This window comes from Ranitomeya variabilis, chromosome 5 (genome assembly GCF_051348905.1).
Source record: "Ranitomeya variabilis isolate aRanVar5 chromosome 5, aRanVar5.hap1, whole genome shotgun sequence".
NCBI classification, from domain to species: domain Eukaryota; kingdom Metazoa; phylum Chordata; class Amphibia; order Anura; family Dendrobatidae; genus Ranitomeya; species Ranitomeya variabilis.
In genome coordinates, this window is record NC_135236.1 from 246,520,147 (window position 1) to 246,538,084 (window position 17,938).

A 17,938-nucleotide genomic window follows, 5' to 3' on the forward strand; every position below is an offset into this window, starting at 1 on the left:
TCACTACAGTTTATAATGCAGAAAATAAAAAATCATTTTTTTCCCACAAAAATGTTTTTATTGCCCCCCCTCCCAAATTTTTTTTATTTTCCCAAGGGTAACAAGTGAACCCAAACCCTAACCCTAACTCTAGCCCCAACCCTAGCCCTAACCCTAACGGGAAAATGGAAATAAATAATTTTTTTTTTAATTTTATTATTTTTCCCTAACTAAGAGGGTGATGAAGGGGGGTTTGATTTATTATTTATAGTGTTAAGCGGATTTTTATGATTGGCAGCCGTCACACACTAAAAGACCCTTTTTATTGCAAAAAATAGTTTTTGCGTCTCCACATTTTGAGAGCTATAATTTTTTCATATTTTGGTCCACAGAGTCATGTGAGGTCTTGTTTTTTGCGGGACGAGTTGACGTTTTTATTTTTAACATTTTCAGGCACATTTTTTTATCACTTTTTATTCTGATTTTTGTGAGGCAGAATGACCAAAAACCAGCTATTCATGAATTTCTTTTGGGGGGGGTGTTTATACCGTTCCACGTTTGGTGAAATTGATAAAGCAGTTTTATTCTTCGGGTCAGTACGATTACAGCGATACCTCATTTATATATTTTTTTATGTTTTGGTGCATTTATTTTAAAACTATTTTATAGAAAAAATAATTATTTTTGCATTGCTTTATTCTGAGGACTATAACTTTTTATTTTTTCGCAAATAATGCTGTATGGCAGCTGTTTTTTTGCGGGACAAGATGACGTTTTCAGCGGTACCATGGTTATTTATATCCGTCTTTTTGATCGTGTGTTATTCCACTTTTTCGGCGGTATGATAATAAAGCGTTGTTTTTTGCCTTTTTTTTTTTTTTAACCATGTTCACTGAAGGGGTTAACTAGCTGGACAGTTTTATAGGTGGGGTCATTACAGGCGCGGCGATACTAAATATGTGTACTTTTATTGTTTTTTTATTATTTAGATAAAGAAATGTATTTCTGGGAACAATATATATATCTATATATATACCGTATTTTCCGGCATATAAGACGACTGGGCGTATAAGACGACCTCCCTACTTTTCCAGTTAAAATATAAAATCTTCATAAAAGTCGGGGGTCTTCTTATACGCTGTATGTCGTCTTATAGGGCCGGTGACTAATGTGCCTTTTGGGGGGAGTGGTCCTGATGACGAAGAGGGGGCATCTCACAGGAAAGTGTGAGTGGAGTATCCCCCATTACCTCATTGTAGCTGCAGTGTGGGGTGCTGGGGAGCGGCGGCGGCCACCGCCCCACAGCACAGCACCCATGCGGCACAAAGAGGAGCAGCAGCTGCCGCCTCTCCCCAGCACAGAGACCCCATGCTGCAGCTACAATGAGGTAATGGGTGATACTCCACTCACACTTTCCTGTGAGACGCCCCCTCTTCGTCATCGGGACCACTCCCCCCCCACCCACCATATACACATTGGTGTCTGCACTCGGCGTATAAGACGACCCCCGACTTTTAAGAAGATTTTCAGGGGTTAAAAAGTAGTCTTACATGCCAGAAAATACAGTGTGTATATATATATATATATATATATATATATATATATATATACACACATTTTCTCTGTTTAGGAATTTTTTTTTTTTACACATGTGAATATTATTTTTTTTACTTACATGCGGGGCTGCAGGCTTACCAGCACTTGCTCTGAGCAGGCGCTTGTAAGCCACCTCCCTGCAGGACCCGGAAGTAGCCCCACGGCCATTTTGGATCCGGGGCCTGCAGGGAGGAGACGCTCGGTACATGGTGAGCACATCGCTTGTACTGAGGGTCTCAGGGAAGCCCACAGGGAGCCCCCTCCCTGCACGATGCTTCCCTGTATCGCCGGAACACTGCAATCATCTTTGCTTGCAGTGTGCCGGGGGATAATGTGTTGGGGGCGGTCCATGACCGCTCCTGGCACATAGTGCCGGATGTCAGCTGCAATAGTCAGCCGCGCTCCACCCGTGAGTGCGGCCGATTGCATGACGTACTATCCCGTCACTGGGAATTAAGTCCCAGGTCACCTCGACAGGATAGTACGTCATATGGGATTAAGGGGTTAAATCATCATCAGAACCTCATTATTTTTTTTATTTTTTTTCAAATGGCTGATGTTCTTCCACCGAGTTTTTAAACTAGACAGGATATCATTCACATTTAGCATGGAAACTGTGTCAAAATATCCTCTTCTGAAAGGACAATGAATGGCCATTAATATACTGTAAACATTAAAACAATAAAAAAATGTCGGGGTGAGATGCAGCAGAGAGGACACACTACTCAGATATTATTGTGATCTTATGCACCTTATTGGTACGGTTAGCACTATGCACATAATCACTTTAGCTTATTAAGCTTAATATTAGCTTATTAAGCTTCCATACGGGAATTTAGGAATTCAACCTTCATAGTATTATAACTATTTATTTTTGGTAATTTTACCTTATACAGTGAAATATAGGTTTATTCATCAGGTATGGTTGTTTTTTGTAAAGAACATATGGCCCTACCATGCAATGTTTTCTAATTGGATATTAAGGGATTTTGTGTGTCTATTGTTATGATCCTTAGTGGCTTAGGATCACAAATCTGACCAGCTAAGTAGACGAACATAGGACGAGCTCTGGGGATGTGGTAACTGGACTGACCGCAATCCTGATCCTATCCAACACACACTAAAGGTAGCCGTGGAACGTGCCTAGAAAAATCCTAGACGTCTCTTCACAGCCTGAGAAACTATCTACCCCTAGAGAGAAAGCAAAGACCTCACTTGCCTCAGAGAAATAACCCCAAAGATATAGAAAGCCCCCCACAAATAATAACGGTGAGGTAAGGGGAAAATACGAATGAAGAAATGAAACAGGTTTAGCAAAGTGAGGCCCGCTAACACTAGATAGCAGAAGATAGCAAGGAAGCTGTGCAGTCAGTACAAAACCCTATACAAAAATATCCACACAGAGAATGCAAGAACCCCCACACCAACTAACGATGTGAGGGGAGAAACTCTGAGCCCCAGAGCTACCAGCAATCGAGGAAATCACATATTAGCAAGCTGGACAGAACTCATCATATACGAAGAAACATATTGAACACTGATGTGCGGAAAATGAACAAACAAAAACTTAGCTTCTCTTGAAGAGACTGCTAACGAATGAAGTCAGGAAAGATCAGAATAGCACTGAATACATTGACAGCAGGCAACAAATGAAGGTCCAGGTGAGTTAAATAGGAAACCTAACTAGCAGGTGACGAGGCAGCTGATCCCAGCCACAGACCCGCCGAAAGACAAAAGAGCCACCAGAGGGAGCCCAAAGACACAACTCACACAGTACCACTGGTGACCACCAGAGGGAGCCCGAGAACAGTGTTCATAACAGTACCCCCCCTTGAGGAGGGGTCACCGAACCCTCATCAGAGCCCCCAGGGCGGTCAGGACGAGCCACATGGAAGGCACGAACCAAATCGGCCGCATGGACATCGGAGGCGACAACCCAGGAATTGTCCTCCTGACCATAGCCCTTCCACTTAACCAAGTACTGAAGCCTCCGTCTTGAAATACGAGAATCCAAGATCTTCTCCACCACGTACTCCAATTCTCCGTCAACCAACACCGGAGCAGGAGGATCCACAGAAGGAACCACAGGCACCACATACCTCCGCAACAACGACCGATGGAACACATCATGAATGACAAACGATGCTGGGAGGTCCAAACGAAATGACACAGGGTTGAGGATTTCCAAAATCTTATAAGGACCGATGAAACAAGGCTTGAACTTAGGAGAGGAGACCTTCATAGGAACATAACGAGAAGACAACCATACCAAATCCCCAACACGGAGTCGGGGACCCACACAGCGACGGCGGTTGGCAAAGCGCTGAGCCTTCTCTTGTGACAACTTCAAATTGTCCACCACATGGTTCCAAATCTGCTGCAACCTATCCACCACAGAATCCACCCCAGGACAGTCAGAAGGCTCCACCTGACCCGAGGAAAAACGAGGATGAAAACCAGAATTACAAAAAAAAGGCGAAACCACAGTAGCAGAACTAGCCCGATTATTAAGGGCAAACTCGGCCAATGATAAAAAAGTCACCCAGTCATCCTGATCAGCAGAAACAAAACATCTTAAATAAGTTTCCAAGGTCTGATTAGTTTGCTCGGTTTGGCCATTCGTCTGAGGATGGAAGGCCGATGAAAAAGACAAATCAATGCCCATCTTAGCACAAAAGGACCGCCAAAATCTGGACACAAACTGGGATCCTCTGTCAGACACAATGTTTTCAGGGATGCCGTGCAAACGAACCACATACTGAAAAAAGAGCGGAACCAAATCGGAGGAGGAAGGCAACTTAGGCAAGGGCACCAAATGGACCATCTTAGAAAAACGATCACACACCACCCAGATGACAGACATTCTCTGAGAGACTGGAAGATCCGAAATAAAATCCATGGAAATATGCGTCCAAGGCCTCTTCGGAACCGGCAAAGGCAAAAGCAATCCACTGGCACGAGAACAGCAAGGCTGAGCCCGAGCACAAATCCCACAGGACTGCACAAAGGAACGCACATCCCGCGACAAGGAAGGCCACCAGAAGGACCTAGCCACCAAATCTCTGGTGCCAAAAATCCCAGGATGACCCGCCAACACCGAAGAATGAACCTCGGAAATAACTCTGCTGGTACATCTATCTGGGACAAACAGTCTCTCTGGTGGACAACGGTCAGGTCTATCCGCCTGAAATTCCTGTAACACCCGTCGGAAATCTGGGGAAATGGCAGACAAAATCACCCCCTCTTTAAGGACACCAGCCGGCTCTGAAACTCCCGGAGAGTCAGGCACAAAACTCCTAGAAAGAGCCAGGAACCAGGAAGGTACGAGACCACGAAATCGAAACGGGAGAAAAACAACGACCAACGAGCCTGTCTAGGATTCAACCGTTTGGCCGACTCGAGATAAATCAAATTTTTGTGATCAGTCAAGACCACCACACGATGCTTAGCTTCCTCTAGCCAATGTCGCCACTCCTCAAATGCCCACTTCATAGCCAACAACTCCCGATTACCAACATCATAATTCCGCTCGGCAGGCGAAAATTTTCTTGAAAAGGAAGCACATGGCTTCATCACAGAGCCGTTCGAGCTTCTCTGTGACAAAACAGCCCCTGCTCCAATCTCAGAAGCATCAACCTCGACCTGGAAGGGAAGAAAGACATCTGGCTGACGCAAGACTGGAGCCGAAGAAAACCGGCGCTTCAGCTCCTGAAAGGCCTCCACAGCCGCAGGAGACCAGTTAGTCACATCAGAACCCTTTTTGGTCAAATCCGTCAAAGGCTTAACCACACCAGAAAAATTAGCGATGAAGCGACGATAAAAATTAGCAAAACCCAAGAACTTCTAAAGACTCTTAACCGAAGTAGGTTGAGTCCAATCATGAATAGCCTGGACCTTGACTGGGTCCATCTCAATATTAGAAGGAGAAAAAATAAAGCCCAAAAAGGAAACCTTCTGGACTCCGAAGAGACATTTAGAACCCTTCACAAATAAGGCATTGGCACGCAGTACCTGAAATACCATCCTAACCTGTTTTACATGGGACTCCCAATCATCAGAAAAGACCAAAATATCATCCAGATACACAATCATAAATTTATCCAGATATTCTCGGAAGATGTCGTGCATGAAGGACTGAAACACAGAAGGGGCATTAGAAAGTCCAAAAGGCATCACCAAGTACTCAAAATGGCCTTCGGGCGTATTAAATGCTGTTTTCCATTCATCACCCTGCTTTATACGCACAAGATTATACGCACCACGAAGATTTATCTTGGTGAACCAACTAGACCCCCTAATCCGAGCAAACAGATCAGACAACAATGGCAAAGGGTTCTGAAATTTGACCGTGATTTTATTTAGAAGGCGATAATCTATACAGGGTCTCAAAGAACCATCCTTCTTGGCCACAAAAAAGAATCCAGCACCAAGAGGGGACGAGGACGGGTGAATATGTCCCTTCTCCAAAGACTCCTTTACATAACTCCGCATAGCGGCATGTTCTGGCACAGACAAGTTAAACAGTCGTCCCTTAGGGAACTTACTACCAGGAATCAAATTTATAGCACAATCACAATCCCTATGAGGAGGTAGGGCACTGGACTTGGGCTCATCAAATACATCCTGGTAGTCCGACAAAAACTCAGGGACTTCAGAGGGCGTAGAGGAAGCAATTGATACCAAAGGAGCATCGCCATGACTTCCCTGGCAACCCCAGCTTAGCACAGACATTGCTTTCCAATCCAAGACTGGATTATGAGCCAGCAGCCATGGCAGACCCAACGCCACATCATGTAAATTATGCAGCACAAGAAAGCGAATCACCTCCTGATGTGCAGGAGTCATACACATGGTCACCTGAGTCCAGTATTGAGGTTTATTTTTAGCCAATGGCATAGCGTCAATTCCCTTCAATGGAATAGGGAACTGCAAAGGCTCTAAAACAAAACCACAGCGCCTGGCAAATGATACATCCATCAGATTCAGGGTGGCACCTGAGTCCACAAAAGCCATAACGGAGTAGGATGACAGAGAGCAAATCAAAGTAACAGACAAAATGAATTTAGGCTTTACAGTACCAATGGTGACAGATTTAGCGATCTTTTTTGTGCGCTTAGAGCATGCTGAGATAACATGAGCAGAATCACCACAGTAAAAGCACAACCCATTCTGACGTCTATGATTTTGCCGTTCAATTCTGGTCAGAATCCTGTCACATTGCATAGACTCAGGTTTCTGTTCAGAAAACACCGCCAGATGGTGCGCAGGTTTGCGCTCCCGCAAACGCCGACCAATTTGAATGGCCAAAGCCATTGACTCATTCAGACCCGCAAGGCGTGGGGAACTCCACCATAACATTCTTAAGGGCTTCGGAAAGACCCTTTCTGAAAATTGCTGCCAGGGCACACTCATTCCATTGAGTAAGCACTGACCATTTCCTGAATTTCTGACAATAAACCTCTGCTTCATCCTGACCCTGAGAAAGGGTCAGCAAAGCCTTTTCTGCCTGGTCCTCAAGATTAGGTTCCTCATAAAGCAATCCAAGCACCAGAAAAAACGCATCCACATTCAGCAATGCGGGGTCTCCTGGCGCCAGGGAGAATGCCCAATCCTGAGGGTCACCACGTAACAAAGAAATAATAATTTTAACTTGCATAGCAGGATTACCAGAGGAACGAGGTCTCAAAGAAAGGAATAACTTGCAATTATTCTTAAAATTCAAAAACCTAGCTCTATCTCCAGAAAACAACTCAGGAATAGGTATTTTAGGTTCTGACATAGGACTGTGAATAACATAATCCTGAATGCTTTGCACTCTTGCAGTAAGCTGATCCACACTAGAAGTCAAACTCTGAATATCCATGTCTTCAGCTGAATTCTGAGCCACCCAGAGATCAAGGGGAGGAGAGAAGCTAGACAATCTGCAGCAGAGGAAAAAAAAAACACTCAGGACTTTTCTTATCCCGATTCTGCGATGCATTTAACACTTTGCGGCCTGCTGTACTGTTATGATCCTTAGTGGCTTAGGATCACAAATCTGACCAGCTAAGTAGACGAACATAGGACGAGCTCTGGGGATGTGGTAACTGGACTGACCGCAATCCTGATCCTATCCAACACACACTAAAGGTAGCCATGGAACGTGCCTAGAAAAATCCTAGACGTCTCTTCACAGCCTGAGAAACTATCTACCCCTAGAGAGAAAGCAAAGACCTCACTTGCCTCAGAGAAATAACCCCAAAGATATAGAAAGCCCCCCACAAATAATAACGGTGAGGTAAGGGGAAAATACGAACGAAGAAATGAAACAGGTTTAGCAAAGTGAGGCCCGCTAACACTAGATAGCAGAAGATAGCAAGGAAGCTGTGCGGTCAGTACAAAACCCTATACAAAAATATCCACACAGAGAATGCAAGAACCCCCACACCAACTAACGATGTGAGGGGAGAAACTCTGAGCCCCAGAGCTACCAGCAAGCGAGGAAATCACATATTAGCAAGCTGGACAGAACTCATCATATACGAAGAAACATATTGAACACTGATGAGCGGAAAATGAACAAACAAAAACTTAGCTTCTCTTGAAGAGACTGGTAACGAATGAAGTCAGGAAAGATCAGAATAGCACTGAATACATTGACAGCAGGCATCAAATGAAGGTCCAGGTGAGTTAAATAGGAAACCTAACTAGCAGGTGACGAGGCAGCTGATCCCAGCCACAGACCCGCCGAAAGACAAAAGAGCCACCAGAGGGAGCCCAAAGACACAACTCACACAGTACCACTTGTGACCACCAGAGGGAGCCCGAGAACAGTGTTCACAACAGTCTATATCTGCTGGTCTTCTAGTTTGGCTTGAGGCATCCAGTATATACTTGAACAATTTTAATGTATTTTTTGGTGTGAATAAACTTTATTGATTTTATATACACTCCTTGTTCCTTGATTGGTTCTGAGTTGATGTAATATATACGGAGTGTGACCCATGTGTGTTTAGGTTGTGTTGAGGACTAATATGTATAGACATTTATTTTCTGTTTTCAGAGAGTCCGTTTCCCTATAATTGATTATAAAGCCAGAGAATCGGCCTGGCGACAAAAGGCTTCTGATATGTTTAAAATGGGTGCTTCTACGTCAACTAGGGATTCTTCCATACCAGATAGAGAGGTTTTTAAACAATATAAGAATGCTGTTTTTTAAAAAACTAGGATGGTGGACCAAAATGTCCCTTGAGAATTATGTTAGTCATCAGATAATACCAAGAGGACTGCGGGTGCAGCTCTTTCCCACCTTTGAGTTAAATGATGAAATTTTGGTAAAGAGATTGTCCAGCGCTGCCACTACATGTTCAATTGAATTTTAAAAAATTATCATTGAAAGTAATACTCAGTCTCTTATTGTGATTGAGAATGAGTTAGAAAAATTAGAACAAACAATGAAAAAATATATTAAAAAAGAACTTTTGGAAGCATGGTCTAAGGACCTTGATAATGACATGGAAAGTGGGAAAAAGAGATTTGCCAGAGAAAAATTAAGAAATATCAGAGATGTAACGGATTATGAGGAAAAAAAAAATTTCAGGTGGCAATTTAAGAAAAATAATGGAAAGCAAACTAGACTGAGGGAGTTGTCTTTCAGTTCAGTGTCATCTATGTCTGAGAACAATACATCAATGATTGAACGGTACTCAAGTTATTTCACCAAAAATAGAACACAATGTCAGGGCACAGCTATGGGGGCCTGCTGTGCTCCATCCTATGCCAATTAATTTCTAGGGGCGTGGGAACGTGACATTTCTGTTTGTGATGCAATACCTGAATCCAGCCTGGTAACAGGCTGGATGAGGTATATTGATGATATTTGGTTTATTCGGGAGGGATCTAACAGTGATTTGATAATGTTTATGGATGCTTTAAACATTAATGATTTAAATGTTAAACTTACCTACAAGAGTAGCCCGGTTCACTATGTATTGATTTAGGCCTTCGCCGGAATTTTTTGGAGAGTCTGAAAACTATACATTTTTGGAAAGGTTATAGTATAAGCAATACGAAAAACAATGTTTCCATTTGCCCCGAGTCCCACGTGACCGCCATATTGGATTTTACAAAATGGCTGACGTAAAACCAATTTTCGTTAATATCTCAGCTTATAAATAACATAAAAATAAAATTTGACAGCTAAACATACATTTTAGGGCTAAGAAATGCAATATTACTAGTTGCAGATGTGTTTTAGATATTTACTACAGCAGTTTTTTATAATTAATTAGTATTGACATAATAATACATAATGACAGGAATCACATGTTTTTTTTTTCTTTTATTACAGGAGTTGAACATGACAGACAAACCACAAGCTACTGAAGTCACTTGTGAAGGTGAGGCACCTATCAACTGGAAGCTATGTATGCTCTGTCAGTCTTCCAATGGCAATGAGAAGTTGGTGCAAAATCCTCGGATACAGTCTTACCAGCGCGTTTTGGACATAGTAGCAGAGAGGGCAAGTTTACAAGATGGCAACTATGTTGATATCCATCGACGGATTAGCAACAGGAAAGACACAATCGCTACACATCAGGCAGTCTACCATCGAAGTTGTTACACAAATGCAATTAACAACGACCAAATACAACGAGCCCGGGACCGTTATGCACATGCATTAGCTACTGGTAGCCACATTACCAAGAAACGAGGATTAAAAAGAGGACGTGCTGAAATGGACGAATCAGGTTCATTAACATCTGACTCTTCATCACCATTCACGAGGTCACATACATGGCCACTGGATAAGGAAAAATTTTTCTTTTGTCAGAACGATGAGAATGAGAAGCTTTATAATGTGAGGACAGTCAACGCAGGGAAATCGTTGAAACAAGCTATTGAAACATCAGATAATTTAACACTGAAAACAAGACTGAACACATGCATTGCACCAGGGGATGCACATTCTATTGACGTCCGGTACCACAAAAGCTGTTGGACAAAGCATGTTTTTCATGGACAACGAGAACGTAGTACCAACAGAACAGACCACAAAGAACCCTTATTACAACGTGCAAGTCTGCTAGAGTTGCTAAACCTAGTGGATATTCAAACACAGAACCAATCATATCTATCTATACAAGATATCGAAACCACTTATTTGAATATGCTTGGTATAGAAGGCGTGGAAAATCACAAACCTACATTCACTAGAAAGTGGCTCAAAGAAATTATAATGAATGCCTTGCCACATCTGAAATCCTGTCTTTCAAAAAACAGAAGGGAATCAGCAGTTCTTTATTCACCAGAAGCCTGTGAGGAAATCATGGTTAATTCTGCAATGGAATGTCGTAGTGATGATGCAGACAACATGCAGACAATCTACAAAGCAGCACAGTTAATTAGGAAAAGCATTGCTAATTTTACAACGGAAGTCAATGATAAAAACACCATAACGGTCACTAGTGACATACACGACGTTCCAGCAGAATTATATTCCGCTATCCGTTGGATCATAACAGGGCCGATTAACAGCCTTGAAACTCAAAGAAGGACCAAAATTGTTGACTGAGCAGCACTCACTATGAGTCAGAACATCATGTATGAATTCAAATCAAAACGCCAGGTCAACTACAAGCCAAAAACCGAATCATCAGTATTCAGACAACCCAACGCACGAGAAAACCCACAGGTCCTGGGGCTAGCTCTGACTGTTCATCACACCACTCGCGATAAGAAATTAATGAATCTTCTTAGTTCACATGGGTTTTGTGTTCCCTATGGCCGTACCCTACGAATGGAAACTGCTTTGGCTAATGCTGTTGTAGAAAACACCCGAGAGTTAAAAGGTCTTTACGTGCCACCATTCTTGAAGAAGGGTACCTTTGTGTTCTTTGCAGTTGATAACACAGACTTTGCAGAGGATACCCCTGATGGGAAAGGAACCACACATGGAACTATTACTGCTGTATATCAGCAAGTAGATGCTGTTGGAGAACCAGTTGCACCACCCTTGAAGATAACAGATGCCCACACTTTATCTGTCACTCCATACCATGTACATATGTTGCACTGTGACAAGCCAAAAGTACAACATACCCAAAGATCAGAACACTTTGTCACAAACAAGGAAATATCAGGTTCTTCCCAACTTTCACAATTTGGATGGATTGTTGCTACTGCTGTATCCAGAATGCAGCAACTAGAGAAAGCATCGAGCAAAATTCCTGGATGGTCAGGATACAACTCACTGTTGTCCGAAAGCAAGCGATTTACCAACGTTGGAGCCTTACCACTGCTACCAGAGCTAGCACACGAGTGGTCAACCTTGCTGACTGTGATCATGCAAGCAAGTGAACTGAGGAAGTTGACTGTTGGTGAAGATCATCCCACTGTTATTTCATTTGATATGGCTCTGTATGAGAAGGTTGTCCAACTTCTAGATGCAAGACCTGATCTGAAACGCACCGTTGTTCCACGACTGGGAGAGCTACATGTTGTAATGGCTGCCCTGCGCGCTCTGGGTACCTCTACGGAGAACTCGGGTATTGATGATGCATGGATAGAAGGTGATGTGTATGGGTCTGCAACAACAAGGCAAATACTGAAATGTACCCATTACAAGCGTGCTCTTCGTGCTCACACATATACATATGTTGCTCTGTATGAACTGTTGCTGGACGAGTTCTTCATTGATAATCCAGAACTAAAACAGGTGTGTTTGATGGCAACAGAGGGAATTGAAGCTGCCTGTTCTGAGGAAAACAAGAACACAAAAAGTAAGTCAGTGAAACAAGCAAGCACTTCCCTACTAGAGGCCTTGACCACTGCTGACATAATCACAGTCTTTCAAACATGGGTGAAACAGAGATCCAAAAATGCAATGTTCAAGTCAATGATGAACTACCTACAGCGAGTGGAAACAATCCTTTTATTTGTTGCTGCAACCAGGAATGCAGACCTTGAGCTTCATCTTCAAGCCGGAGAGCAGCTCAGCAAGCTCTTCTTTGCATTTGACCGGATGAAATACAAGCGATTGTGGCCAAGGTATATCACGGACATGCATGACCTTAAAATAAATCACCCTCAAACATGGGAAGAAATGAAAGTGGGTAACATTTCAGTCACGAAAAGTGCTATCCCATTTGTATCCATTGGGGCGGACCATGCATGCGAGCATCTGAACAAGCTGATGAAAATCCATGCTGGCATAGTCGGCATCTCGAACAATGCCAATGCTCGTCAGAGATTCTTCATGGCCACACCTGAACTCTCCCGAGTTGTCAAAGAATATACCAGACAGTTTGATTTAGAACGTGACAAAACCAGAGAGCATCACGATCTTGGGCCAAGTGCAGTCAAGAAGTGTCATCATGTTATTGACAAGATTAAGGAAGCAATTTTGAAACATGGCAACCCATTTGCTGTTGTAGGTGACAAGTTGCACAATGTAATCACCCATGCCTACATCCCTGATGAGTACGTAAAAATGATCCTGAATGCAGATGAGACAGGTCAAAAGCTGTATGAAGACTATGTGTTGGCGCGAATCAATGGGGATGTTAGCCTATGGGCACCAGTAAAGAAGGAGAACAACAGGATGTTCATGTCGGCAAACAAGAAAACCACAGTAAAACTCCGAGACAAGACTGTTGATCTTAAGGAGACCAAGGACTTGTATGGAAGAATGATGGTTTTGGCAAGGTCCAACAGAGACATAAACCAGAAAGTGGCCATTGGGAACTACGAATTCACTCTGACCCCAAGAGCCTTTTTTGCTCCAGATGGTACAATGTTACCATGCCATGACAAATCAAAACTGATCAGTCTCCTTAACAAGTTGGTTATAGTAGAAACTCCACAGAAAGATCTGCAGCCAGAAGATAGGATGGACACAAGATCAGATGCTCCAAGTCGCAAGATAGCCCTGGTAGATGGAATGGTTCTTCTGCAAAAGATGGCCAAGAAACCGGCAACACTAGTGACAGTCAAAGATCTCAGTTACTGCTTCAATGACAGGCTTATGTCTCTCACAGAAAATTACGTTGAAATAATCCTTGTGTTTGATACGTATAGGGAAAATTCTCTCAAGGATGCTACCAGGGATAAAAGAAGAAAAGGAAAGGCACCAATTCAGTACCAGGTCAGAGATGAAACAAACATTAATCATATTCCAATGAACAGGTTCCTTTCACATGACAAGACAAAGGCTGACCTGACCAACTATCTTGCTGCAAAGACTCTAGAGTTCAACAGTTCATCACAAAAACTGGTCATCACTTGTTCTTCAGGGTGTACCAGGAGCAACAAAAACTTAGTTTTCGACGACAACAATCACGAAGAAGCAGACACACTGTTGATCTACCAAGCTGTCTTGGCAACACAACGAAACCCACCGGATGCAAGGATGGTTTTCTTCTCCCCTGATACCGATGTACTGGTGTTGGTCATAGCTAACTATGACCTCATGCTGAAGAATACATCGATTTCAATGGTCTCTGGGATGATCGAGAGAGCCAATAAGGCGAGTCATAGGGGCAGACAGAGCAAAGGCTTTGACAGCCTTCCATGCATTCACTGGTGCTGACACAACTGGAAGGTTCTCTCGAATTGGCAAAGCAATCTGGCTGCAAGCTTACATGAACGCAACACCAGATGTAATCAGTTCTCTGCAGATGCTTTCGACTGAAAAAGAAGTGAGCGAAACTATGTTGTCAACTCTTGCTACCTTCGTATGTTTTGCTTACTCTCCAAAAGGCATTTTTATTAAGAATATTCCCGAACTGCGATGGCATCTATTTTGCAAGCATATGGCAGAAAGTGACAGGTTACCTCCTACACTCGGAGCTCTAAAACAACATGTCCTCAGAGTCCATATCCAAGCCAGAGTGTGGGGACAAGCTAACATTGCTTTGCAGGATTCTCAGCTGGATCCCGAGAAGAATGGCTATCACAAAGGGTTGGATGGACAGTTGAAACCAACCATGACAGATGTTCTTCCAGCTCCAAAAGCAATAATCGAGATGATTAGTTGTCAATGCAAACATGACTGTTCTTCTTCAAGGTGTTCGTGCCGAAAAAATAACTTATCCTGTACCGATCTTTGTCAGTGTGACAGCGAGTGTATGAATGACGAGGACACTCAGACCAAATATGAAACTGATGATGACAGTGATGGTGGCGATATGTAAAGACACTCTGGTTGTTCAAAAGTTAAAAACATTAACTCTCTGCTTTTCGAGTTCGAAAATTTGTTCAAATATAAACCGATACAATTTGTAGTCGTATATAGAGTATTTATTTGGATACCACTGCATTTCTTAGTACTCAAAATGTATGTTTAGCTGTCAAAATTTAAGTTTTACGTTACTTACAAGCTGAGATATTAACGAAAATCGATGTAAATCAGCCATTTTGTAAAATCCAAGATGGCGGCCACTTAGGACTCGGGGCAAATGGAAACATTGTTTTTCTTATTGCTTATACCATAGCCTTTCCAAAAATGTACATATTTGAAACTCTCCAGAAAATTCCGGCGAAATTACATAGTGAACCGGACTAGAGTGGTAAAAGCATAGATTTCCGAGATCTTCAAATTAGTGTTGATGAAAAAGACTTTCTAGCCACAGATCTATATAGAAAACCAACATCAACAAATTCCTTTCTCCATGACAAATCCTCACATCCACTGGCAACAATTAGAGGAATTCCGACAGGGCAATTTCTGCGTGCCAAAAGAATTTGCACTAATCCTAAAGATTTTGAGATACGGTCCGCTGACCTCACCCGCAGATTTTGAGAGAGGGGTTATAGCAAAAGTAATATAAAGAATGGATATCAACGTGCCCTAAAAACAACAAGAAATGATCTTCTGTATAAAGAAAATACGTCACAAAAATCTCATAAACAAAATGAGGTACGCATGATTACAACATACCATGAGAAATGGCATCAGTTCAGAGACATCTATATATATAATTGTCTAAGGGTACTTCCGTCTGTCCTTCTGTCTGTCACCGTTATTCGTTCGCTGATTGGTCTCGGCAGCTGCCTGTCATGGCTGCCGCGACCAATCAGCGACGCGCACAGTCCAGAAAAAAATGGCCGCTTACTCCCCGCACTCACTGCCGGCGCCCGCATACACCGCTCACACAGGGTTAATGCCGGCGGTAACGGACCACGTTATGCCGCGGGTAACGCACTCCGTTACCGCTGCTATTAACCCTGTGTGTCCCCAACTTTGTACTATTGACGCTGCCTATGCGGCATCAATAGTACAAAATGTAATGTTAAAAATAATAAATAAAAAAAAAAAACCTGCTATACTCACCCTTTCTCGCTCCTCGTCACGCTCCCCGGACCACTCCATTACAAGCGTCAGCTTGCGGTCCGGTCCCGTCCCAGGGCTGGTGTGCGGCAAGGACCTGCCGTGACGTCACGGTCATGTGACCGCGACGTCTTCATAGGTCCTGCTCCCACCAGCCCTGGCACTTGCAATGGAACTCGGCTTCAGGAAAATGGCCGCCGTGATCTCGATCTGCGCACGCGCAGCATCCAGCGGCCATTTTCCTGAAGCCGACCACTACCATCTGCACAGGATCCCAGGAAGAGAAGAGGCAGGACGCAGAGGAGCAGCGACAAGAATGGTGAGTATGATACACTACAAGGGGCCCTCGGATCGTTAGGTGAGTATGTTTATTTTTTATTTTTTGGCCCTATACGTGCCTCGGTAATATACTACGTCACTGGGCAATATCCTACGTGGCTCTGCTGTATACTACAAGGCTGGGCAATATACTACGTGGCTGGGCAATGTACTATGTGGCTGGGCAATATACTACAAGGCTGGGCAATATACTACAAAGCTGTGCAATATACTATGTGGCTCTGTGCAATATACTACGTAGCTGCGCAATATCCTACGTCGCTGTGCTGTATACTATGTAGCTGGGCAATATACTACGTCGCTGGGCAATATACTACGTGACTGGGCAATATACTACGTAAATGGGCAATATACTACATGGACATGCATACTCTAGAATACCCGATGCGTTAGAATCGGGCCACCATCTAGTTTTTAATAAACACTGGAAGATTTTGCACAATGACCCTATTTTGAGGAAATTTTTGCCAGATAGACCACTTATTGTGGCAAAAAGAACAAGAAACTTACGTGATGTTTTGGTCCACAGTTTATACAATCCTACTAAACATTATAATACATTTGAGGGTGCCACCAACTCAGGCTTCTTCCCGTGTGTGTGGGTTATGTAAGGCTTGTCTCAATCACATCAAGAGCAAGACTTTTTCAAATTTTGACAACTCTAAAGTGTGCACCATCAGAAAATATGTACTTCTCATGGTGTTATCTACCATGCCACGCATCCATGTAATAAAATCTACATCGTATTAACTACAAGGGAACTAAAAGTCTGGACACGTTAGCATTGTAGGGATATTGTTAATGCTAAGACAGTAGAAGATGAAATGACTCTGAAAACCCTGTCCAAATATTTAAAGAAATATCATCACTGTAATACACATGGTTTAAATATAAAAGGTATTGATTCAGTATCATTGGGGATTAGAGGGGGTGATATGGGCAAAACTCTAGCACAGGTTGAGTGTCGCTGGATAAACCGTCTGGGCACTTTATCACCACAAGGTTTAAATGAGAGCTTTGGGTTTGGGGCATTTTTGTGATTCTATATTGTTATCTGGTGGAAGATTTTAGGGGTTGGGGTGTGTTCCTTTTTGTTCATCTTTTTATTATTTTAATGTTTACAGTATTTTAATGGCCATTCATTTTCCTTTCAGAAGATGATATTTTGACACCGTTTCCATGCTAATTGTGAATAATGTGACCTATCCTGTCTGGTGTAAAAATCAGTGGAAGATCATCAGTCATTTGAAAAAAAGAAAAAAAATAATGAGGTTCTGATGATGATTTAAATGACTTTTCTTGAATTTGTGAGATTGGAATTGGGATCATCTCAAAAGGAACAATATTAATAAGAACAATTTATTATGAACTGTATAATTGGTATTTTTTTGACATGAATAGGCAATAGTGGTGATGTCTTTTTGTGCTATTTGAAATGTTTTTTTGAATTTGCGCCTTGTCAGGTTTGCACAGTTAAGAAGGTCTCATTAATAGTACAATAATTTAGTTTTTTTATGGTCACTTATATTAGTAACATAGATCATGGAATAGTGGTATTTTTCTTATTCTAATTAGTTTATGTAATATTAGGTGGATAATTTAGTATATAATTATTCATTATAGTCACTTTATCACTTCCAATATTGTCTGCTTACATAGTAAACACTTAGTTTAATCACCAGAATAAAGGGCACACAGATCATTGGTTATTTTAAT